The sequence below is a fragment of the Furipterus horrens genome, unplaced genomic scaffold (assembly GCF_987537825.1).
Source record: "Furipterus horrens unplaced genomic scaffold, mFurHor1.1.pri manual_scaffold_1, whole genome shotgun sequence".
NCBI lineage: Eukaryota > Metazoa > Chordata > Mammalia > Chiroptera > Furipteridae > Furipterus > Furipterus horrens.
This window is the reverse complement of record NW_028327171.1, coordinates 173,673,584-173,697,902: the sequence shown is the minus strand read 5'-3', so window position 1 is coordinate 173,697,902 and position 24,319 is coordinate 173,673,584. Positions and strand designations below refer to the sequence as shown.

Here is a 24,319-nt window from a genome sequence, read left to right as displayed (position 1 = left end):
GCCAGCTTCGGTGCGCGGGAGCGGCGTTGGCGTGTCTAACCCCCGGAGTCCTCGGCCAGGCCAGAGAGCCAGGCGGGAAGCTGGGCAGGGCCGGAGCGCAGCCCCTGGCCGGGCGCGCCCCGCGGGCTGCGGGCACACGCCCCTCACCTGGGCGAGGCAGGGCGCGCAGGCGCTCGGCGCTGGGGCCGTGGTCCGGCGCCTCCGTCCCGCGTCCTCAAGAGTTAGACTGTTCGGGACCGCGCGGGGCCGGGCTGTCGCCGGCTCTGCCGCTGCCGCCGCCTCCGCCACCTCCCGGGCTCTGCCGCAGATCGCGGGAGAGCGTCTGCGCGGAGCCCCAGCCAGCACCAGCGGGACCGCCGCAGCCGCCAAAGCGCAAGCAACAGCTTCCCGGCTGGAGGAACCACTGCCCCACGCTCCAGCGGCTCGTGCACCAAGGTAAGCTCCGGGCGCCCAGCCCAGCCCCGCGTCCCCTGTACCGGCGCCGCCTTTCCGCCCAGTGCCCGCCCGCCTCCTCGGGGCGAGCCTGCACCTGGGCGCGCCGCCCCCGGGAATGGCCCGGAGCCCCCCTCCCGATGGAGTTTCCACTTTGTCCCGCGGTCCCACTTGTAGAGGAGGAAGTCCAGCTGCCTCTTGCAGGGGTTGTAGCGTGTTAGGGTCCCCTGAGCCCCTGGAGTGAGGAGCAGGTCATGGAAGCCAGAGTAGTAGAGTCCCCAGGGTGGGCTCCTGGGCTCTGATTTCCAAGGACAGAGGGAGAAGCGGGGAGGACGAGGAGAGTGCCCCTCTGTGGTTAGCCGCAGTGCCTCCGCCACCTGGACTAGGAAGTTTGGGGCTGGACGTCTCTCTGTTCATTATAGGGAAATCGGTGTTTGCGGGAAGGGGCTGTGGGAGGAAGGTAATAGTCAATCGAAGCTTGCGGTCCTGAGAGAGTTCTGCTGCTGAATGAAGGTGAAACGGGGGCGGTGAGACAAAAAGAAGGTTCCAAAGTTTGCAGCGGCTGGGATCCCCGAGGGGGGTCTAGGCTACCCAGCGCTGGATGAAGGTCTCAGCACAGAATGCGAGGACACTGTGGGACTGCGGAAGGGACGAGGAGAAGGACAGGGCAGGACCATCTGTTTCGACAGTTACTTGCGGGGGCCGGTGGGAAGAGCTGGCAGGACAAGGCTTCCCTGAATGCTTTCACAGGCTCTGGAGGACAAACATTTTCTATGATGAAGCTGGATGGGGATTATTGTGGTCCTTCAAGGAAAATAAACTGCCATCAAGCCCTCTGCCCCCATGGGTACAAAAACAAAAAAACAGAACAGAAACAAACAAACAAAAAAACCCAGTTTTGGAATGCTTTCGGAAGTTCTTGGCTCAGCGAATGTTGTTTTCATTTTCCTATAGAGATGTGGTGTGCAGTTCTTTTTGGTTTTGCTTTGCTTAGGAGCATCACACCAAGGTGAACCCATACTTTGTTAAGATGGACCAAAGGTGCTCAAAAAGAAGAATTAAGACATTTGCTTTGTGGGGTCCAGCCTAAAGATTAGAAACTGGCAGCTTCGGAACAATGCATGAAACTGTAGGAAATGCATTTATCAAATTAAAAAGGAGGCTTTTCATAAAGTTAATGAGCTACATCTTAGATAAAGTTTAAGGTTTTGGTTTGGAAGAGTTTCTTGAAATATTTCAGGGCCCGATTTCACCTGTTTTCAGAGTCCTTTTATTTTATTTTGATGTCATGTGTTCCTTGAGTATGGACCACCCCTTCCGTATATTAGAGAAATGTCCTGAGGATGCAAATACTGCATTGCAAGTTCTTTTGTTGCTTGAGGGTTTTAAGTTGGGACAAATGTTTATTTGGTCAAAGTGTGTGTTGTAGTTCAGGTTCTGTATTTCCATAAATCAAATATTTGTGGATTTATAATTTACGTTCCTACTCATTTCCAAAAGTGATTGGAGGAAGCTTGGAATGAAAACCACAAATCAAATAGCTATTCTCGTAGCTGTCCTTGACCTCTCTTGTATTTGTAGTAAAATTCTTTTGAGAAGGTGAATCCTCCTAACAAAGGAAAAATTACTTCCCTCTCTGGAGCCATCCTAGTGATATAAATATTTTGCAGTATCATTCCTTAAGTACTTCATTTGCATTCTATTATTTTACATTACCTAAGTAATGATATTTTTATAGCAGTTTAGTAACCACTAGGAAACATCTATAGAGAAAAAAATGTTGATATTTTACAGCATTTGACCAATAAACAGATTCCCAGAGCAATAATAGAACAGTGAACTTAATATTTCCTTCTTAAACTGAGGTAGAAAGGAAACCAAGGATGGTGTCTCCTAAACAGTCAAACCAGAGAAGGAACTTGTCACCCAAACATGGCCAATTAGTGAGACCTGAAGCCAGCTCGAGAATACCTTTACGAAGTGTAACTATTCTATGAGGATGTAACAAAGTAGATCAAGCATTCTCAGAATCCTTTTTCTTAGGCCAGTGACCTGGCTCAGACAGAAAATAAAAATCCTGCAAAACAAAAACAACTCTACAAGGGGAGATGTCTGGATAGAGTAATGTGTGTGGAGCTTCTAACACGAAGGAGAAAATAATCTTAAATCCTTGAGCTGACCCCCAACCTTTAGATTTATTTCTTCCACCTGAATTTGATGATACTATTGCTTGATTTTTAACAATTTATATTAAAAATACAAGCAATTAACTTACTTCTCACAGGTGTGACTGCTTTGTTTGCAGAAAGCTTTACCAGAAATAAAAAGCAAAATTGGTTGTCTCCTCTTCCTATAAGGTCCTATGTCTTCAAACGTTTACAGAACAATGAGCATGTGTGTCCCAGTTTCCCAGTGCTTTTTATTTGCTTCTAGGATTTTATTGTGATGCCCCTCACCCAACCACCATTTCACTGTCTCTAGTTTGCCACCTCCATCCTCCTGTGTCTGTTTCCCATATGTCTCAATATGGTCTTTTTATACTTCCTTTTCTTTTTCATTTCAAAATTCTGTATATTTCTCTCGATCCTCTTTGCTTTAGAGATGTTTTTTCTTTGCTTTTTTTTTTGCATGTTATTTTTTATTCTGTGATGTCTTCTAATTAGTGCTAGATATTTTCCTAAAGTAACATCCTTATCTTTACTTTCCCTCCTAAATTTCATATTGACATTTTGAAACACCTACAAGATGGCTTTGTATTACTCTTGGGTGCTTCAAATCTAACATGTCTAAACTCTAATCAACACCTTTCTCCTTCAGTGAACATGAGTGACTGTTAATTTCTGGATTTCTCCCAGTCACCCAGGACTTTCCCAATATCTTTGCTTTCCACATCTACCACAGAGGTAAATTCTAGAAACTCTATTCCCACTATGCCTCACGATGCCTGATTTTTCATCTTGTTATTTCCTTGGTGATGTCTTTGTACCATGGTGTCTTCCTGACTAATTTCCCATCTCCAGTCTCTCATTTCCAATCCATTTACACTTGGTTTGCAGAATAAGCTTCTCAGAGCAGAGCCAAATCCAGTCGCTGGCTAATAAACTGTTCCCCAGTGCCCTACCAAATGCCATATAAATCTCTCCTCTGATGTTTAAGACCCTTTGCAGTCCAGCCCCAAAGTAGCTCTACATTTTCTCACTCTGATCTAATAGATTCATCAACTCATTTGTTAATTTATTCAATGGGTATTTGAGTGCTTGCTACATGCCAGGCACAGCTGTAGGTAATAATTTTAGAAGTACCTATGTATTGGCTCAGTGATAGGTTTCTAATTTTGTTTTTCAATAGTGGAATCTGCCTTTAGAAAATAATCTCATGCAGTTGAAATGGAGCCCCAGCAATCCCATCAGCCTCCCCTTCTTACCCCAAGTAGTCTCTGAAGCATCATCACAGAGTCATGAGTCTGCTTGAAACGATTCAAAAAACACTGCTCTAGGATGAAGGCAATGTTCCTTGAACAGGCTGCAGGCCTCTGAGTGCTGCATCTTTGCTTATGCTGTTCCCTCTGCCTGAAATAGGGCCTCCCACTTTCCCATGACCATTTCTGCCTGTCAGTCAGTGCAATTGCTACAGGCTTCCTGATCTTCCTCTGAATTCAGTTTTTGCTCGTCTAAACCATTTTGCTTGACCTCCTCTTGGAGCACAAGCCATGGTCCTCCTCACATACATGTACTTTCTGCATTCACCCCTAAAGGCACCATGCCAACCATGCCTAACCTCAAGCACCCGTTTCCCAAAATGCTCAGCTCAGGGTCTGGCATAGTGTGGCTCATTAACAAGTAATATACTTAGATTGAATTCTACCTAGTTCTCTAGTACGTACTGGTTTCTGCTTGTAATAGCTCTTTGTTTTAATTCCTCAATTCAGTTCTTATAGTAGGTCCAGGGCTTCTTTGCTTTGTATACGCATCTTAATCTTGAGGGGATCTTATTAAAATGCAGGCTTGGGTTTTGCAGGCCAGGATGAGACACCCAGATACTGCATTTTTAACAAGTTTCCAGGTGACGTTGAAATAGCTGATTCACGAACTCCACTTTGAGTGGCAATGTTAGCAGATGATACAGATTTGGGAGTTTCTGGCAGCCCATGCCTCTCTGTCAGGTGATTTTCCTGCAGTTAGTGTTAGCTTTTATATTACTTTTCTACTTTGAAAGTACTTTAGACTTCAGCATGCTTTGCAAAGCTGAACGAAAGATGTGGGGATTCTCTTGTATTTTCCCTTGTTTTGCTGATACAGCATTGCAATGGCTGGTTCTCTCTGTATTGAATTTTTCGCTGGCCAGTTCTGTTGCTTTATTATGTATTCCTTCTCATTTACCCATCATTTTCAGATTGTGGCTGTTCTCCTTTCTCATTTTGTTACGATTTTTTCTTTCCTTTGATCTCTCTGGTTTTTGAAATTCTCTTCAGATGCTTTAGTTGACTCCTTGCCCCAGTTGTTTTCCTGCTGCTTCCAAAATCTTTCTGTGTAAGGAGCACTGAAACAGGAGGCAGGGTACTCCAGCTCTTGTTCTGCCTTTACTGCTGTTGTGAGACATTGGGCAAAGCTGTTGCTTTTCTGGGCTCCTCACTCATGGCTGGAGGGTATGGTTACACAGTTTCCTGGGTCTCTTTCAGCACTAAGATGCCATGTGGGATCTTCCTAGGAGGCAGGAGAAGCAAGTTGGGAGGAAACAAGGATGGTCTGATGATGTTGGTGTTGATGTATGTCCCCACCTAGTGTTTCTGGTCTAGATAAGCAATTTGAGTTTTGGTTGTTCTTGCACTACTTGGAGAAAACCTGGTATGTTTTTAAATTTAATCTTTATTATATTTTTCCCCCATTACTATTTAGTTCCCTTATACCTCTCTCCCCGCAGCACTCACCTCACTGTTGTCCACGTCCGTGAGTCCTTTTTACTATTTGCTCACTCCCTTCAGCCTCTCACCTCCCCTCTCCACTAGCTGTCACCTGCCCTCCATCTATGGAGACTGATATTTTCTCAAAAACAAAACAAAACAAAAAAAACCACCCTTGGCATTTGTTAATCCAGTTGTTTTCAACCCTGGATCCACACTAAAATCTTCTAAGGGGCTTTCAAAAATAGTGGTGTTCTTAGCTTATCTTGAGGGACTGAGTTATTAGTATTTTAAAAATGTCCCCCAAATGATTCTAATTTCTGGCCTGGGTGCAGAATACAGCATCTGACCTGTAAAGGCAGTGTGGACTGGTTGTTAGGAACATAGTATTGTTCTGAGCCAAGTCAGGCCTGGGCTTTGCTCCTTACCAGCTTTGACAGCTTGGGGAGGTTACTCAACTTCTTTGGATCTCACTTTCTTGATCTGTGAAATGGGTTGACTTGGTTGATGTGAGGAATTGTAAGAGCCAGGGGTGGGGCACTGTGTGCACTGTGGTTGTTTATCATGGTAATTATACTATTACAATTTATATCCCTGAATCACTTAAGGATCATCGTGCCTTAGTTGAGTCAACACTCTCATAAACCTCTGCTCAGCTTCAACATATTCAGCAGAATAAAATCAACTTGAAAAGAAATTTATGAACCTATTTTTTAGAAGTCAATAAAAAAATACAGAAGGTGTATGTGTTAATACAAACTAATCACCCTTATATGTTTGATCCATTCAGTGCCACATCAACTCTATGATCTCATAAATAGCAGGCATGAATTCAAAAACATGTAAACTGATACAAAAAGATGACCAGGCTTTTATATTTACTTCATGAAAAATGAGTAGCTCTTTAATAAAGACAGTTGTAACATCAACAAATAGAAAGACTTGAAATTCATGGGTCTAGGAGAGCATTTTATTTTTGAGCTAAATATGAGTGTACTAAGTATTTATACTTCTGACTTCCTAATGGGAAATGGAATTTAAAAATAATAATTAAAAAGAAGCAGACACACAGTTATTCTGCCCTATGCAGGCAAAAACTAATCAACTTTTTCTTCTCTTCTTGGCTGAGGTTCTAAAATAGCCTTTATCCTATTATGATATCATTATATCAGCAAAGCAAAAATTGAATAAATGAACACAACCAATACTAACTGAGGGCCCACATCCCTTTTTTTTTCTGTACACACCTGAAGATAAGTAAGAGGGGTGCTCAGTAATTCCTGCAGGCCTGGCATAGGTAGTAATCATTAATATCACAGTTGTTCTGCTGACATCCTTTACCTGTGACAGTACCGCAGCTAGGTACCAGTTTTCATCCTTTTCTCTTGGAATAATACATGTTATTTATACATTATTTATTCATTTCAATTAAATGCTCACTAAAGTTTATTTTCTATATTTTGGTGTGTGCTCTTTTTAACAACACAATTAAGAAGATACTATAAATTTTAAAAAGAATTTTTGAGCCACACTAAGAAAGAGCCCATTGTGAGAGTTAATTTGCTAATTCTTTTATGTCTTTGCTCCAATAAACTCATGTTAAAGTTGTGTGAAATTCCAGAGAGAGCCGTGATTTTTGATGTTTATTAGTGAGAGCGGTCAGGTTGATTGTAACTCTATTATATAAGGTTTTCAGAGTCTATTGGCCTGGACTCTTGGTCAGATTATACTAGTTGAAAACTAGGAGTTCAGATTCTAATCCATCTCAGGCTTAATAAATTTTTATTTCTGTGAAGTACTAGTTAGTGTTAGTTTCTCACATTAGTTAGGGATATGGAAATGACTACTATTAAGTGAAAGAAAATTGTCTTTAGGGTTAAAAGGGATCTTTGTGCAAGATTATTATTGATAAATTAAAAAAAAAGAAGATGAAGAGTATTTAGAATATTTTAAATTTGAGCCTAGTAGATTAAACATTACAAGTAAGGGTAGAAAACTTCTACTAGTATCAATGCTAGAATTTAAACTTCATATAGAAATTGGATGGACTGGGCGATGTCCTTAGATTTGATACTTGAGAGGTGGAAGAACATTTTGTCTGGAAGATTATTAATTTATATGTTATGAAAAATATAATTCTGAGAATAAGAACACAAAGCATAAAATGGCATTATTTATGTACAAATATTACCCCCAATGTTGGCTCTTGGTTCTGAGTTCAACAAAGAAAGAATTCAAAGTCAAGAACTCTAGCACAAAAAAGAGTTTATTTAGCATGAAAAGTGGAAGTACACTCAAAGAGAAGATTCAAGCAGGCTTCTCAGAGAGCTGCCTTGGGCCTTTTAGAAAGAAAGTCACAGAGGCAGAAGAAGTGAGCCAGCTGGGCTGCGTGGACTCAGGAAACAAGTTACAGAGGCAAAGGAAGGGCCCTTGGAGAGAGGTTCAGGGGGTTGACCAAGGAAGAGCTGCCGCTGTCCACTAGTCTTCTGATTGCGGGTTTTGTGGGGACCCTTAGAGCTTAGGAAAAAAAAGCAAGGAAACATACCTAAAGAAACCAAAGATACACCCCTGAAGAAAGAAGGCGTGTGTGTGCTCTAGAAAGAGAGAGCCTGCACACTGGGTCCTTTTCTTAGGGTTTTCATGTGTTTTCTAAAGGCAGGAATTTTAGGGGAGGTGTAAGGGGAGGATCTCAATAGACTATTCATCAGCTTTCCAGGTGTGTCCTTCAATATGCAGATTCATCAAAATGAGTGTATAGGACGAGGGTCCTGGTCTCTACTGATTATTTGGCACGCGGGTATGGGGCCATTGGTCATTGCATCTGGTCCTGATGTCAGCCATAGTGTTGCTTCTTTGATTTTGCTGCATTTCTGGGCCTGGAGGTGAAACATAACTGAGGCCTAGATGTTATCTCTAGTTTGACCAAAACTCTGTGTGGTCAACATACCTGAGGTTTATGTTCCTAAGATTATTTGATGCTGATTAGAACCTCACTGTTCTAAGGGCTTAATGCTTAAGGGAGCAGTGGTGTAAGGGAGAAGGAGGCAGTTGAGTCAGAGTGCTTGGTTTAGGCCACTTTCAATCAGCTATGTGTTTCTGTCTTCCCATTCTATTTGCCAAGGAATTTTCCTAAGTTCATACTATCCTGCCTCATAAATACACATACTTGTATATAATCACAGGCATTTTGATTTTATATATATGAAATATTTTTATTTAAATAAGCTGGTCATTGCACATGGTGTTAAATGACATCTAAAAATGCTGATGATTAAACACATCTCATTTCCTGCATCAGTTGTACTAATGAAGGTGGAAACAGGCTCTAGAGTTAGACTTTGTGGATGCAAATTCTAGGTCTTCCTCTTACTGTTTTTTGACTTTGACCACACTCTTCATGTCTTAGCTTCCCAAGTCTAAGAGATAATGAATGAGCCTTTCATGTGATTGTTGTCAGGTAAAATGAGATAATACACGTAACATCATCAGCCAAGTTCTTGGTACCTATAATACTCATAAAGTAGCCATTATTAGATATTTTATAATTTAATAATTAATATCAAATCCTTCATAAGTACACTGATTTCTTTCTGAGAGAACTTCTACAACTCTGACTTTTGAGCTTTTACTTCGTATTTTTTAATAATATATTCTTCTCATTTACCTTTCCTTGTTTACTTTAGGAGAACAGGAAAATGGAAGGCAGAATAGGGGAGTGGAATTGTAAGCACTGCAAGGACTCTTGAAAAATTGTAACGATGTGAAGCACAGTCAACTTTTTAATTAAAAAAAATAAGTAATCTGGGCTCTAGAACATTTGGAAAGACCAAGTGGTCTTTAAACATAGCTTAAAATGTAGCTTCTGCATGAATGTGCTTCATGAACTTAGTAGGCATGTATAATCAGGACTGTTTGAAAGTAACCCATATCAGAAAGAGACCCTAGTATAGGGGCCAGCTTATGTCACTGTGGTCTGTGAAATCAGAGTGGACTAATTCAAAGTCTCTTCTCAGGTACTTGAATTGCAATTGAATAGTTTCATGGATCATCCCAGGCTCAAGGACATTTATTTTAATACCTGAATTAATTGAATTTTCTAAGTTGGAATTTAGACTAAAAAAATAATTAGCAAGAAAAAGACATAACTGGTGAGCTACATGCAGAATTGTCAAAGATTTTAAGTCTCTATATATCCAGTTGCTATATGTATGGTTTTTAATGATCGATCTCACTTGTATCATAATAAAATCGTTCCTACACAGAATGTGGAAGGTAAAATCTTATTAATGTTCTATTTTTGCATAGCCTTCTCCTGTGTCTCATGCATGTAGTCACCAGGCTGGTCCACCAAATGTATCTACTGATGCTTCTCTAAGAGAATCCCTGGAGAGCTTGCAAAAAAAAAAAAGGCAGGTTCTTGGAATTCACCCTTGAAATTTATAACTTACCAGGTCTAAGGCAGGACCCAGTAATCTAAATATTTTGTAATTATCCCAGTTGATTCACAGACCACACCTGGAAATTAGTACTCCTTCTCTAGATTAGCTCTAGTTTTCAACTTGGGACACATATCAGAATGACTGTGGAGCTTCCTAAAAGACCGGTAAAGGAAGCCAGGCTCAGTTCCTCCAAGCATCATTAACTCCAGGACATTCCTTCTTTAGCTGCTCAGATCACCCACATGGAGCCTGTCATGTGTGAAGTCTAGAGAACCAGACTGTTCTTTCATTGACCCGCAGGATTTAGTCCACCATAGCTCTCCATGGCACTGTGGACCACCTGCCACTTCCCTTAGCATCCCTGTGACCTCAGATTCTAGGGCCCAAACCGAACCCTATGAAATCTGAAAGGAAGTGATAGGGAGGGGGTGAGGTCTTGGAGCCAGAATTTTCTTCTGGCTCCCCCGATGATACTTCTGTCTCAGTGAAGTTCAGTGCTGTGTAGAGCATTGCCTTTGCCTGCATGACTCACAGCTTCCCACAGCACCAGGGGTAGTGGTAACCACAGTAATGGCAGTGACCATATGGCTGGTACAGACCACTGTGATGACTGAATGTCAACAGTGTCTCTCCCCTCTCACATCTTTAGGCTTCTTAGTTCTCTGCATCCTGAGAAGAGCCATTTCTCCTCTCCTGGTGGTTTTATGGTGAGAAACACGGGCTCCTTTCTCTCTGGTCTTGTCCTGTTGTCCCTTTCCACAGCTGTCAAGTAGGGACCCAAAGGACCGTGCCAAACATACAGATGTGATAGCTCACAGTCCAACCGCTGCTGTCCTGGCAGAGAGAGCCCTCTAAGTCCTTTCAGATGCTTGAAGTCTTTCTTGCCTCCCTGTGTATAGCTTACATAAACAAGGTTTAAATTTGTCAAGAATTTCACAAGTTCTCAGATCTGTTGTCTTCCTCTTATACTGCGTTGAAAAGGAACAGATGATAGTGCTCTTGGCTGGCATGGGGAAAAGGCAACCTGATCTTTAGAAATATTTGATTTCTTGAAATCATGTTTCTGAATTATCAAGAATGATAGCCCAAAAAATTGTTTACTCTGTATGTGTAGCAGTTCCGAGTCTTCAGAGTATTCATAGGCCCATTTAAAACCACAAATTGTAGAAACTTTCAGTGCTGCTATATAAAATAATGAATACATATGGCATTAAAAGTGATTAAGTATTATGTTGTGTATAGTTCTATCATTGTTTATTTTAAAATCCAGCAATAGTGTTCTCTCTTGTTAACCCTGTGTTGTCAGGAAAGCCCCAGGGAGTGACTGAGGGTAAGGTGGCATAGAAGTTGACCGTTGAGCATTTCCCCATTGCAAGGTCATGTTTTGACAGAACCCTGTGTTTAGCTTGACTCAGCCCTCCTGGATGTCAAGTCCTTTTCTCAACAATAGCGAAGGCTCACTGGTAACTGAGGGGAGCAGGGCTTGGTGAAGGTGGGTGATTGGCCAAAAAGTATACCTACCTGGAAAATGATTTCACCAGTTGAATTAAATGTGAGGGGGAACTATGCATATAGGAGATAGCAATATTAGACCTTAAAGATCTTCTCAAGATAAAAATGATCACATGGCAAGTTTTTATAACATTAGGAAACAATAAAAGACAGCATCTGAACTGTTCCAAAGAGCTAATAATGGCACTTGTTTGAGAGGCCCTCCACAGGACCTGTGCTTAGTTGGGTAGGTCATACCACTTCAAAGTCCTCTTGGTCAGCCCAGCTCTATGTTTTTGTAAAGTCTTATTGTGACCACGAGAAAGTGTGCACTAGGAACATGACGTCAGCACAGACTGAAGCCACTCTGAGCAGCCCAGAATGAAGAAAGACACAAGCAGAATCTTTTTGAGTCTCCCCACCCCCACGCTGTCATTTCTTAACCAGCTTTTGCAATAGAACAAGGCATGTGTCTCACCATCTGGTGCCAGATAAGAGGGCTTTGAACAGACATATCAGCTGCCTGCAAGGACTTCAAGGGCTGATATGTGGACGAAGACATAGATGCCTTTTTCTGAAGTCCTAGCAGGCCTGGCCAGATTCAGTGTGTGTGGAGGCAGATTTCAACTGGACATGAGAAAGAACTCTCTAATGATTCAAACTGTCCAATGATGGCCTTGAAGTTTCATGTTTGCTCCACGTGGAAGTAGGAGATAGATGAGAGGATCAGCCACCAGAAGCAACATAGGAGATCCAACACTGAGAAGAAACTCAACTTGGCCTATCACTACAATCTGTTCCCTTCTTGGCATTATTCTAAAATGATTTGAGAAGTGACAGTAGGCAGGAGAGGGAGACTTATAAGAAAATGGGCAGGTTAAGAGGTGTTCCTAGACTCTGAAATATGAGAGAACAATTACTTCATATTTTCTCCTCCTTTTAAATCACCTTACGCTTATTGAGCACCTACTATGTACCAGAAAATCATCTCATTTAATAGCCCAAAGGCACATAGCCTAGTGTGTCCCCTCTTAGCTGGAATTCTGTTGCTTCCTTGCCTCTTTGATGACTTCTGACAGGCTTCCCCACATAGGCATCATACCAGAGCTAAACTCCTTGAATAATCTTTTCTTTTTATATCATGTTTTCTATGATTCTCTTATGGTATTCGCTTATGATATTAAAGTGTAATGAAGGGTCATATTGCTTGTATTGATTTTTCTCACTAGATTGTAAGCTCTTTGAGAGCAGACTCCTTGACTTATACATCAAGTTAATGACTATTCAAGTAGTTGGCCAATAGTAAAAGCTAATGTTTGTTGCTTGAATATTTGATTACTCCTCCCATTGTATCTGCCCCCCTCCAAAAATACCCGAGATGACTTTTATCCTTAAATTAAGGAACTAAAAGGAAAAATAACAGAGTATTCTTTCTCATTCTGACCCTACCCTTCCAATCCTAATCACCTCCTAATTGCCTATCCCATTCATTCTATTTCAGTATGGAAGAGGGGAAGGTAGTGAAGAGAATGAGGTGAAAAAAATCCCCAAAATTAGAGAAGGGAAAACCACTCCTTCATGAACCCAACTAGATGTTCGCCTTTAACAGCACTAGTGGTAGGACGAGGAGGAAGTACTGCTCCTGCTGTTAACTAGCTGTGTGACCCAAAACTAGTCCTGTGACCACCTTGCTGTTTCTTTCCTGTATAGTGAGCACTCTGTTCAGACAATTTTCAGGGGCTCATTCAGGTCTGAAACAGTTGTTCATAATCTCTTTTACCTTCCACGGTTTCCTAAAGTCCTTTTCTTCTAGGGAGTAATCTCCCAGATAACCAGGAACCCAGAACAATGAGGGAAAACAATGTTGGGAGGTGACCTTGGTGTGAAACTGTGTTCTTTGTGATCTGACACGTCTAAAGCAAGTCCCTGCAATATGGCCTGTGCAGATTATAAATCTAGTTGAAGATTCCTCTCCTGTAAAATTAGCATAATATTCTCTATGTCATAGGATTACAAGGACTCAATGAGAGAATATCCTTGAAGTACTTATCATGTACCAGAAACCTGATGAACACTTGGAAAATGATAGTTGCTATTATTTAGTAATACTGTAGTCTTGCACTCTCTCTTTCTTCCTCTTTTCTCCAAGCCCTGAAAGACACCCACACACAAGTCCTGAAGAAGTTTCCTTGGCATGGTTTTATTGTGCTCTTGAACATCATTTCTTCTCCATCTAGAATTAATGGAGGATAGTCCAAGTCTCTTCCTGCTAAGACATTCTGCTTCTCCATGTACAGTGGACAAAAGGGCAACTCATTTCACAGTGATTGGGAATATATTTATTTTAACATCTGCATAAAAGATGTGAATATTATGGAGGAGACACTAGAACTAGGTGTGGGGTCATCTATTTTAATACCAGATCAAGATGCCTTTATTTGAAGAAGCTGTGACTGAGCAATGGTGACACAGCAGCTCCTGAGCCTGACAACCAACATCTTATAAAAATTTATGAAGTTCAGATTGTAAAGAACAAACTGCACATACCAAGTAGTAGCTTTTCTTATTAAAATAATTTTATCTTTAAGTCCGTTGTCTCCATATCACCTAAAATAGAAGCTCATGCTATGGCTAGGTATCTCAATAGCCGGTACACTTTTATATGGGCTTTTGAAAGGGGATGATAGTTTTATGAGATATGATTTTCTCATCTGACCAAATTAGATTATTTGAGATAGTGTCCCTGGACGTGAAATTTCAATCCTGAGTAAATCTGTACCTCTGAGAACTCTGTGCAGCCTGCTAGCAGAGTGGAAATGGAGCATAATAAATCTGCCCTGAGCCCATTTTTCTCCACACAACTCTATAATTCATTCTTTGCTTGGTACCTATGACTATGTTTTTGTGGCTAATCAGCCTGCACCGTGGCTGGCTCCTTTTATGTGCAATACTTCCTCCTTGGTCTAGATCTCATGTCCTGATGCACGCTACTGCTTCCAGGCTTCTTTCTGGAGCTGGGTGCCACCAAGGACCCTGGGTCCACGCTGTTCCTCATCATATGGCAAGCGGCTACTCTAGTTGTAGGGTGGCTTATTTGTTATAGTATACTTTAAAAGGTAGATATTATTTGGAATGGATTGAAATAGAGAGCAGCAACTCTGGGATACTTCTGTGGTCCAGCATTTCAGTCATTCTTTCCTGCGTCTCCTTTGAGGGCTCATAGGAGGAGTGACCTGTGCCTGAAGTCACGTGTTTCTTTATTCCAGACTTCATCCACGGGGAATTGTGTTCCTGTTGTTCCCGTGGCTTCTCTCCCTTTCTCCTGCCTCAGCATTGCTTTTGTCCAATGGCACCCCGACCATCTGTTGCCATTTACCCAAGAGTGGCTGCAGGTGACTTTGAAGAAGTTTTGGAAAATTTCCTCCAAGGTGGAATAGAGGCAATCATATGCCACTAGAAGTTAATTAAATTATTTCAATTCCTATCTGCAACCTTAGTTATTTTTGTGATATTGGGGAAGGAATTTCTTTTTTTTTTCTTTTTTTTTTTAAGTATATTTTATTGATTATGTTGTTACAGTAGTTCCAATATTTTTCCCCTTTGTTCCCCTCTGCCCCTTCCCCCCAGCAATCCCACCCCCCTTAGTTCATATCCATGGGTCATGCATATAAGTTCTTCGGCTTCACCATTTCCTACATTATTCTTAACTTCCCCCTGTCTATTTTGTACCAACCGATTATGCTTCTTAATCTCTGCACCATTTCCCCATTTCTTTCCCTTCCCTCTCCCAACTGATAACCCTCCAAATCAGTCATTCTCAACCTTCCTAATGCTGCAACCATTTAATACAGTTCCTCATGTTGTGGTGACCCCCAACCATAAAATTATTTTTGTTGCTACTTCATAACTGTAATTTTGCTACTGTTATGAATTGTAATGTAAATATCTGATATGCAGAATGTATTTTCATTGTTACAAATTGAACATAATTAAAGCATAGTGATTAATCACAAAAAGAATATATAATTATATATGTATTTTCTGATGGTCTTAGGCGACCCCTGTGAAAAGGTTGTTCGACCCCCAAAGGGGTCACAACTCACAGGTTGAGAATGGCTGCTCCAAATGATCCCTATGATTCTGTTCCTATTCTGATTTGCTTAGTTGGATTTTGTTTTTATTTTTTAGATTCAGTTGTTGATAGTTGTGAGTTTGTTGTCATTTTAATGTTCATGGTTTTGATCTTTTTTAAAATAAGTCCCTTTAGCATTTCATATAATAATGGCTTGGTGATGATGAACTCCTTTAGCTTTACCTTGTCTGAGAAGCACTTTATCTGTGCTTCCATTCTAAGTGGTGATAGCTTTGCTTGATAGAGCAATCTTAGCTGTAAGTCTTTGCTTTTCATCACCTTGAATACTGCTTGCCAGTCTGTTCTTGCCTGCAAAGTTTCTTTTGAGAAATCAGCTGATAGTGTTATAGGCACCCTTTTGTAGGCAACTCTCTGTTTTTCTCTTGCTGCTTTTAGAATTCTCTCTTTATCTTTCACCTTTGGCTTTTTAATCATGATGTGTCTTGGTGTGGTCTCCTCTGGGTCCAGCTCGCTCAGGACTCTCCATGCTTCCTGGACTCATATGTCTATTTCCTTCATAAAATTTTGGAAGTTTTCCTCTCTTATTTTTTCACATAAGTTTTCGATTTCTTGCTCTTTCTCTCCTCTTTCTGGCATCTCTATGATTTGGATGTTGGCACATTTAAAATTGTCCCAGAGGTTCCTAAGCCTCTCCTCATTCTTTTTAATTCTTGTTTCCTCATTCTGTACTGGCTGACTGTTTTTTTCTTCCTTATGTTCCAAATCATTGATTTGAACCCTGGTTTTCTTCCCTTCACCATTGGTTTTGTGTGGATTTTCCTTCGTTTCATTTAACATAGCCTTCACTTCTTCTCTTATGAGTTTGTTGTACTCAAGCATATCTGTCAAGCCTGTGAGCATCTTTATCACCAATGTTTGGAATTCTTCATCTGTTATGTTGGCTATCTCCTCATCTCTTAGGTTGGCTATCTCCTTGTCGCTTAGTTCTCCCACTGGAACCTTGATCCATTCCCTCTTTTGGGCCATACTTTTCTGTTTCCTCATCTTGACAGGCTCCTGTGTTTGTTTGCCTCTGTGTCTTAGGTAGAGCCTTCAGTATTCATCAGTACAGGGTGACCTGTTTCACCACGTTGTGGTGCTATTTGCAGAGGAGGGGTCAGAGAGGGAACAATGCTGCCCACCCAGCACTCGCCCCTTTTCCAGGCATTTCTCCCACTTCTGTATGGGACGGGCTCCTCTCTAGCTGTTGCCCTGGCCATTCTTCCCAGACTGGGTGGGTCTGTGGATGTTCTAGGATGATGGGGGCCCTTTAAACTAGCGGAGTCTGCTGAGAAACCATCAGCTTCTACCTCCACCCCAACCCCCACTGGTTTGCACAGTCAGAAGCAATGAGGCTTGATTTTCCCCAGTGCTGGGACCATGAGCTACGAGGTCCAGTGAGGAGCTGGGAACATTCCCCAGGTGTCCCTCCTGACTTTTAAAAACGTGTAACTGCACTTTCTGCCAGCCTGCCGCTGTTGCTGCTGTTGCCGCTGCTGCTGCCACCACACCACCTCCTCTCTGCTCCAGCTCCGCCCCTCCTACCTGTCTGGATGAATATTTCTTCTTTATATCTTTGTTTGTTAGACTTCCACACAGTTTGATTTTCTGGAACTTCTGGTTGTTTCTAGTTTTGGGGTATTTGTATTCCTTCTTCATTGTGGAGGGAGATGCAATGTGTCTGTCTATGCCTCCGTCTTGGCCGGAAGTCAGGAATTTATTGTTACTGGCTTTTCATCTTCATCATGTGTAAAACAAGCAGATATCAGTAGGTAAATTTTGAGAGAGAAAATTCTATAAATTATGAATTATACAGGCATGGGAAAATCATCCTCTCATCCTTACTACAATTTAATTCTATAACTATTGTCTTGAGTTACATTAATGGAGCCTGGGACTTTGGAAGAAGAGGTAGCAAGAAGATTGTGCTACCCCGCAGAGCGTAGACTGGTGCCACTCAGAAATTACTTTGTGTAGAAGGCCAGGTTACCAGCTGTAGCCTGGGCAGAGAGAGGGCACCTAGGGCAACAGTTTGATGGAAAACATAAGAATAGAATGCTCAGTGGGTCACCAAACTGGCAGCAGAAGGAATGGCATCTCATTTGTTGGTTTCAGGGGAAGTTATCTTTTTATCCTTCATGACTTTAAAGACTGTTACTTGAATAGTTCCTTAAACTTTTTTCAAATGCTTTCATCTGAATTTATCCACTCACATTCTTTTCAACTACCTGAATTTGTTAAGAGCCATCACTCCTTACCTTGTTTTAAAGAGGAGGAAACTAAAGACCTGAGAAGTTACCAAATGAGCCCAAGGTGGCACAGCTCAGTAGTGGCAGAGCAGGACTGGGGTCTCACTGAGAAGGAGTCTCCTATCCACACAGGTGGGTGCATGCACCCACAGCATCGGCATCACTTGGTTGCTTACTAGAAATACAGACTCTCAGGCCTCACCTCAGACCTGCTGAATCTGAATCTCCACTGTAAACCTCCAGGAGTTTCATTTGCACCTGAAGTCTGAGGACGGTAATGATGTGGAGCCATCCCTGCTTCACCAGAAGTTTCTCTCTCTCTGCTCTGTGCTTTTGACACAGCATCACCACCTTATGTCACCAAATCCCACTTGAAAATTTGTTAATATAACAGGACAAGTAAGCATCATGTCTGATTAGATATCTGAGTGATTAGGACAATTTAAATTAAATCTTGTGCCTCTGTTTCTGAAATGATTTCAAGATGCTAAGGCTGGTGGACCCCTTAAGTTCCAAATTATGAAAACAGCCATTCTAGATATTTTAAAAGAATATGACTTTAAAATGTAAACATACAGGTAACTGAGTAATACCAAATCTGGAATATAAACATGCTTTAATTACTACTGTGATAGTCATTAACTTCTCCAAAAAGTGACTTTGCACAGTCAACTAAAAGTATGTATTCAGTCACTACCGTATGTAATATATTAGTGGAGATAATACTGTCTAAGAAGAGAATATTTGAAATATTCAATTTTTCTTTCATCATCTTGCAAAAGAACCAGTTGGATTTGAAAAAGTCCTGCCAGCCACGCAACATGACAACTCTTGATAGTGCCAAGATAACTGAATGAGACAGATGACAATGATTCATTTTGTTCAGAGATATTCAGGACCACCTTAAACATACTTTGAATTCTAGGGTCCCTGATATCAAGTTGTAAATATGAGATAATGGGGGGTTTAGTTCTCACATTCTTTCTGAGGTGCCTACAATTTCCCAAATAGGGAAACTCTTGCCAGGTTTCTGGTGTGACCATCTGAAAAGTTCATTTGTACACATGTTACTTTGCACATATAAGCTCAGAAAATGGAACAAGAGCTACAAATATTTACAAATATAACATGAAAAATATGATGCATGTGATCCATACAGTTCTTACATATGAGAGAGACATGTGACATGCCCTTTGTATTATCTTTGTTTCCTGCCCCCGTGGGTTTTGGTGGCACTTGTTCTCAGTTTTATAGGTGGAATGAAGTACCCTGCATTGACTTCCTTCACTAACCACAGCTCAGCTCCTGCTGAGGTTTTCCATCTCTCGAGGCTAGCATTATGTTATGCCACATTATACAGCACTAATTCCTTTATCATTATTTTTCTCACTTGTCTTATATTCCCCGACCCTTTTTAAATTCATTGCATTGTACCTTGTGAGATCATGTGACTCACCAAAGAATTGCACTGGAATAAGGCTGCATATTTAAGTATATCTATGTCCATAAGTTGCTGCCAGAGTGTACCCTCTATGTAGAGAAAAATATTCTCTAATAGACACCCTAGTTTATTCTTGTGAGAGTTTTAAAACATTACTACCTTTGGGGTGCCAGGGTAGCTTCTAGGGTGAGAAAAATCTATGGGATCTTTGGTAATCTTGTACAGTGTTGAAGTAGCGAGCATTGTGCTCTTGCCAAAAGATGGAAGGAATATCCCAGCTATATGGATGTTGTACATGTCATCAAGACAAGGTTACAAAGAAAGGCAATGGAAAAAATAAGTCTTCAACATGGTTCTTCAAGTTGAGTAGTTTATAGGCTTTATCATTCATTAGAGTGTTATGATTACATAATGTTATTTGTATTTGGAGTACCCTTTGTTATTAAATTTTTAATTTAAGTTCTGAGAATGATAGTGCTTGAGACAAATAGTGTTACCTTTTTCCCCTTAGGTCATAATTAAACATTTTGTATATTTTTACATCTAGAGGGTCATATAGATTCTTTCTACTTCTTCTCCTCTACCTTTATACTCATGTTGAGCCAAATGGTTTGATATTATTAAAAAAATCATTTGACTGAACAGGTATATGTTTTCAACTTGGCTTCCTTCTTTCCTTTTTAAAAAATTTCAAATTATGCTTCATATAGAAATATAATAACAATAACAATAGCAACCAGAGGGCATAGGCTGCTTTACTGTGTGATTTTGTTTTAAACACTTAATATGTATTATATCATTTAATAACAAGGTTAGTACTATTATTATCATCCCCATTTTAAAGATGATCTGAAAAACTGATACTAAAAACGCTGAGGAATTTTTTAGGTTATAAGACTAGTGACTGACAGAAAATGATCTTGATCCCAGGCCTTACTCACCCTAGGACCCACCTTCATCATGAAAACCATAATGCAGGAGCAAAAAAGAAAATCGAAACATCACTAGTTCAGCTATTCTTTCTGCAGGTCAAGGAGTAGATCAGAGAGGGTAAATGCCTTACCCTGGGTTACACAGCTAGGAAATGGGAAAGGCAATTTCAATCGGTGTCATTTTCAAGGAAGATCAAGTATCTTCTCTGGACCAATCTGCTGTAACAAGAGGTATGGGCACACTTATACAGAATTGTTGAAAATAGCTGCTACCTCGCTCCCCTCTTGCTGGGGTTAAGAGGAGTCCTTGTACCTGGGAAGATACTACAAAAGCTGTTGACTGTATGGGGTTGTTACCTCCCAGGCTGGAAGCCCACCTCTAGCCAAACTGTTGCAAAGCCAGGAAGCAAGTCCCTGCTAGGGAATTTTCCATCTTATTAGTACTCCTTCTCCTTTCAAAGTCAATCACATCCAGGGTAAAACCAGTCTGCCTGCATTGTCTTTGCTCAGCCCCCTCTCCAGGTCCTGCTTCTCTGTGTTGAAGATAGATTGAGTTTGACAGATGGAAAACCAGCAGCAGTCCTGAGACTGGCTGCCAAATGGGACAGAGGAGGTGAGCCTGATGGGTGGTGGCACTGAGCTGAAAGGGTACAAACAGGAATGCATAAATGAAGGCAATGAATGGGGACCCTCCTGAGGAAACAGCAGTATTTTTCATCATTAAATGAGTGGGTTGAAGGTTTACAGAAGGGAGAAGGCAGCTACTGGGCAAGTACTGCTTTCAGTCATATACCCGTATTATAGATTAAGTTGCAGGATGGTGTTGCAATGTAGATATGTATCCCTGTTGGATTTCTTTTTAATAGTATGGTTTTCTGACCACAAAACTAGTCTAGACTTACTTAAGAAAATTATAAAGAAAGAAGTCATGAATCACTGAGATACACATGCAGGTGGAATGGTGATTCGCTCTGATACAGCTGTGTCTTACCCTAGGTGTGCATTGCCTTTCCCTTTGCATCAGGCATCCAGGCCTCTGTGCTACCTTTAGCCTCAGGGGAAAGTTGCATTGCACAGCCAAAAGCAAAAGTTGCCTGTATACTAGAAATGAATCTGGCTTTGGTGTTCTAAAGACTCCTTGTGAGAGGACTATATCCTGAGGGGTAAGAGCAGCAGGGACCTATGGGAAAGGTAAGCAGGGATATATGGAAGAACAGAAAAAGAGAGGTTGATTTCCTAAGGTTAGTTAATCCAATAGTCTGCTTCTTTTAAATGCCCTGGTGCTATGGTGGGACTTAGTGGGGAAACTTGATCATTTAGGGAAGCTATGTATTTTACATAGGGACACCCAGTCTTGGTTAAGAGTCCTACAGCACATGAAGCAGCCCCTGCCCCACCCCTAGCAAATATGAACATGTTTTCCAGCCAAAAATACCGTCAGTGACTTCCTGTCCCTCTGTAGGGTAGAGAAAGATATTCCAAGCAGATAGAGTAGCATCTGCAAAACTATGGTACATGTACTGTGACTTTCTTTATCTGGATAATGGGGTTGTGTTGACAAACAGCTGGAGGGATGGGGAAGGACTACTCATGGGTGGCCTTGACTGTCATGTGGTGGAATCTCCATCTAGTAGGTCAGTGATTTTCAAACATATTATTAGGAGCACATATAATTTTTTTTAGATAAAACCTTACCACAGAAATCCAATGGACCCTCATGCCATACCCTCTCCTGCACAACCTCGAACTCTTGAAGCATCTCTGTGTGACCATGGCTGTGGATAATGGGGAACTCATTGTCTGATTAGACTGGAGGTTTAAAATGATGATCACAATGGTGGTATAAAGATACACTGAGGGGTGAAGATGGAGAGCGTTAGATTGGATGCACAGAGACCAACTATGAATTTCAGTTTCTGTTATGAGTCTCATTTGATTTGATGGTAGATATTTAGTTATACTTCATGGTCACATTCTCCTCTGACTTGGATTTAATTTCAGAGGATTTAATTAAGAGCCACCACTTATTCAAAACTTTACTGTAAAGTGTGGAAAGCTTACAAATTTTAGTAAAATTAATTACTATAGTGACCCTATATGGTATATGCTATTATTAACTTCATTTTGCAGATGGACAAAATGAGTACCAGAAGATTGAGTGATTTGCTGAAGTCAAAGAGCTCTTAATGATTAAAGCTGGTATTTAAACTTAGATAGCTCCAGTATCTCTGTTCTTAAGCAACCCAGCTACAATGTGGAGGTATCCAGGACAGTGTACCATTTTTGTCCATCGGAATGATCAGTCCTCTTTGGCATCCATTGCCATTGCTTTTATTTTTCTTTATCCCACATGGTTTTAGGACATTGTCCATGCAGGTTGCTCTGAATCATCCAGAATGATTCATTTAGGTACTCAAAACCTGTACTATACCTGGGAGAAACTCTTTGAAACTATCCAGAATTCTATCTACCTAGACCTGTTGTTCTCAACTTGAAGTTTGCCCCCAGGGACATTTGGCAATGTCTACAAACATTATTGGTTGTCCCATCTGGGGGTGGCAATCATATTACTGTCATCTAGTAGAGGCCAGGGACGCTGATGAACATCCTACAGTGCACAGGACAGTCTTCATAAGAAAGAATTATGGGGACTAAAACGTTCATAGTGCTGAGGTTGAAAAACCCCAACATAGATATGAAATTACATTTCAGCCATTTTATGTACAGTCTTGATTTTTTCTCAGGGCACCACCTTCCCAGGAAAGCACAGATTCCTTTGATTCTTAGCTCCACCAAATTTTCTGGGGTTTCTGTTACCTTTCCCTCCATCATGGCTCAGTACAGAGCTGGTGAGTGGACTGGGAGCTAGGATCCCCTTTTCAGGTATCCATGCAAGTTGAAACTCTCTCACTTACCCTTTCATTATTTCCCTCTCTCTTCCTTTTAACCTAGTCTGGATGTAGGAAGCTTTGCTCTTACTCATATTCTTCAAAATCTGTTGCCCATGAGTTCTCCTAATGTTTGAACTCAAACTGCAAGATCTGATTACCTTTTCCTTTGCTTTATGTTCTGCCATCTCTTTCCTGGGGGCAATAAATACAGAAAAAGTCAGCCAACTCAATGAAGTTTTACAGAATTGCAGGGGAAACCTTAGTATGTCTGTGTCAGCATTTGGCTATCTGTATTTTGAGCTGCATCACTGTCCCTGGTGTTGTCACCAGATTTTTTATGAAAGGGATGAACTGGTTCATGTGGTCCCCCTCTCTAGGAATTCACAAGTTACATAAGCAAACTATTTACATTTGTTTATCCTAGGACTTCTCCAAAGTATTTGACCAGAAATCTTGTATTTTTCATGGAATCCCCAAGAACAGATTGTACATAACTTGAGAAGTGCTGGTCTATGTGATAAATGTGGGCTTTATCAAAGCATTGGCAGAGATAAGCGGAAAGTTAGAGGTTAGACTCACTAGGATTTGATGAATGATTGGTCCCAGGAGGTAAAGAAACAAGAGAAATCAGTGAGAGAATATAGAAACTTCAAAATTGAAGGAACAAATTTTGTACTAGGCCTTATATATCACAAAATATTAGGCACCAGGGATTTTTAAAAGTATAAACCACAGAATGACAATACTGAATTTATCTCTCTCCTGGATTGTTGTTATGGCTTTCTAAATGGTCTCTTAGCTTTCATTATTTCCCTTTTCTAATCTCAATGCCACAATGCCACCATAGAAATCTTTCTGAACAAAGATGTAATCGTGGCATCCCTCTGATCAAAGAACTTTCTGTGATTCAATTTTGCACATAGAGAACCCAAACTCCTTTGCATAGTGTTCAGAGGCCCTTGTCAAAATCTTCCTTAATGTGGATTTAACTTGGTGTAGCAATAAATGAGTAACTCTTACTGAACAAGATCATGCCTTGCACATGCTAGTGCTTCTGTGCCTTTTAGGGACTGTCAGGGACAGGACAAGCTGCTCCGGGGGTCTTGCATCTGCTCCTGCCTTGTGTGAATGCCTCGATTCTGTATGATTTATAAATATTTCTGGCCTTGGCTGGTGTAGCTCAACTGGTTGGGTGTCAGCCTACAAAGCAAGAGGTCACTGGTTTGATTCCTGGTCAGGGCACATGCCTGGGTTGTGGATTCATCCTGGCAGGGATGCATACAAGAGGCAATCGATTGATGTTTCTCTCTCACATCCATGTCTCAACCTCTTGTTCTCCCTCCCTTCCCCTCTAAAAATAAAATTTAAAAATATATAGATATATCTGTAATTTGACCTGAGAACGGGAGTGT

General features: G+C 41.1%; 1 protein-coding gene across 1 annotated transcript in view; it reads left to right on the top strand.

Moving 5' to 3' along the window:
• Nucleotides 1-236: 236 nt before the first annotated feature.
• ZNF385B (zinc finger protein 385B) overlaps nt 237-24,319 on the top strand; it is a 378,085-nt gene continuing 354,002 nt past the window's right edge. Inside the window, exon 1 of the mRNA XM_090268146.1 lies at nt 237-435. The gene's annotated coding sequence lies outside the window, so the exon portion shown is untranslated. The remainder of the gene's footprint in view (nt 436-24,319) is intronic.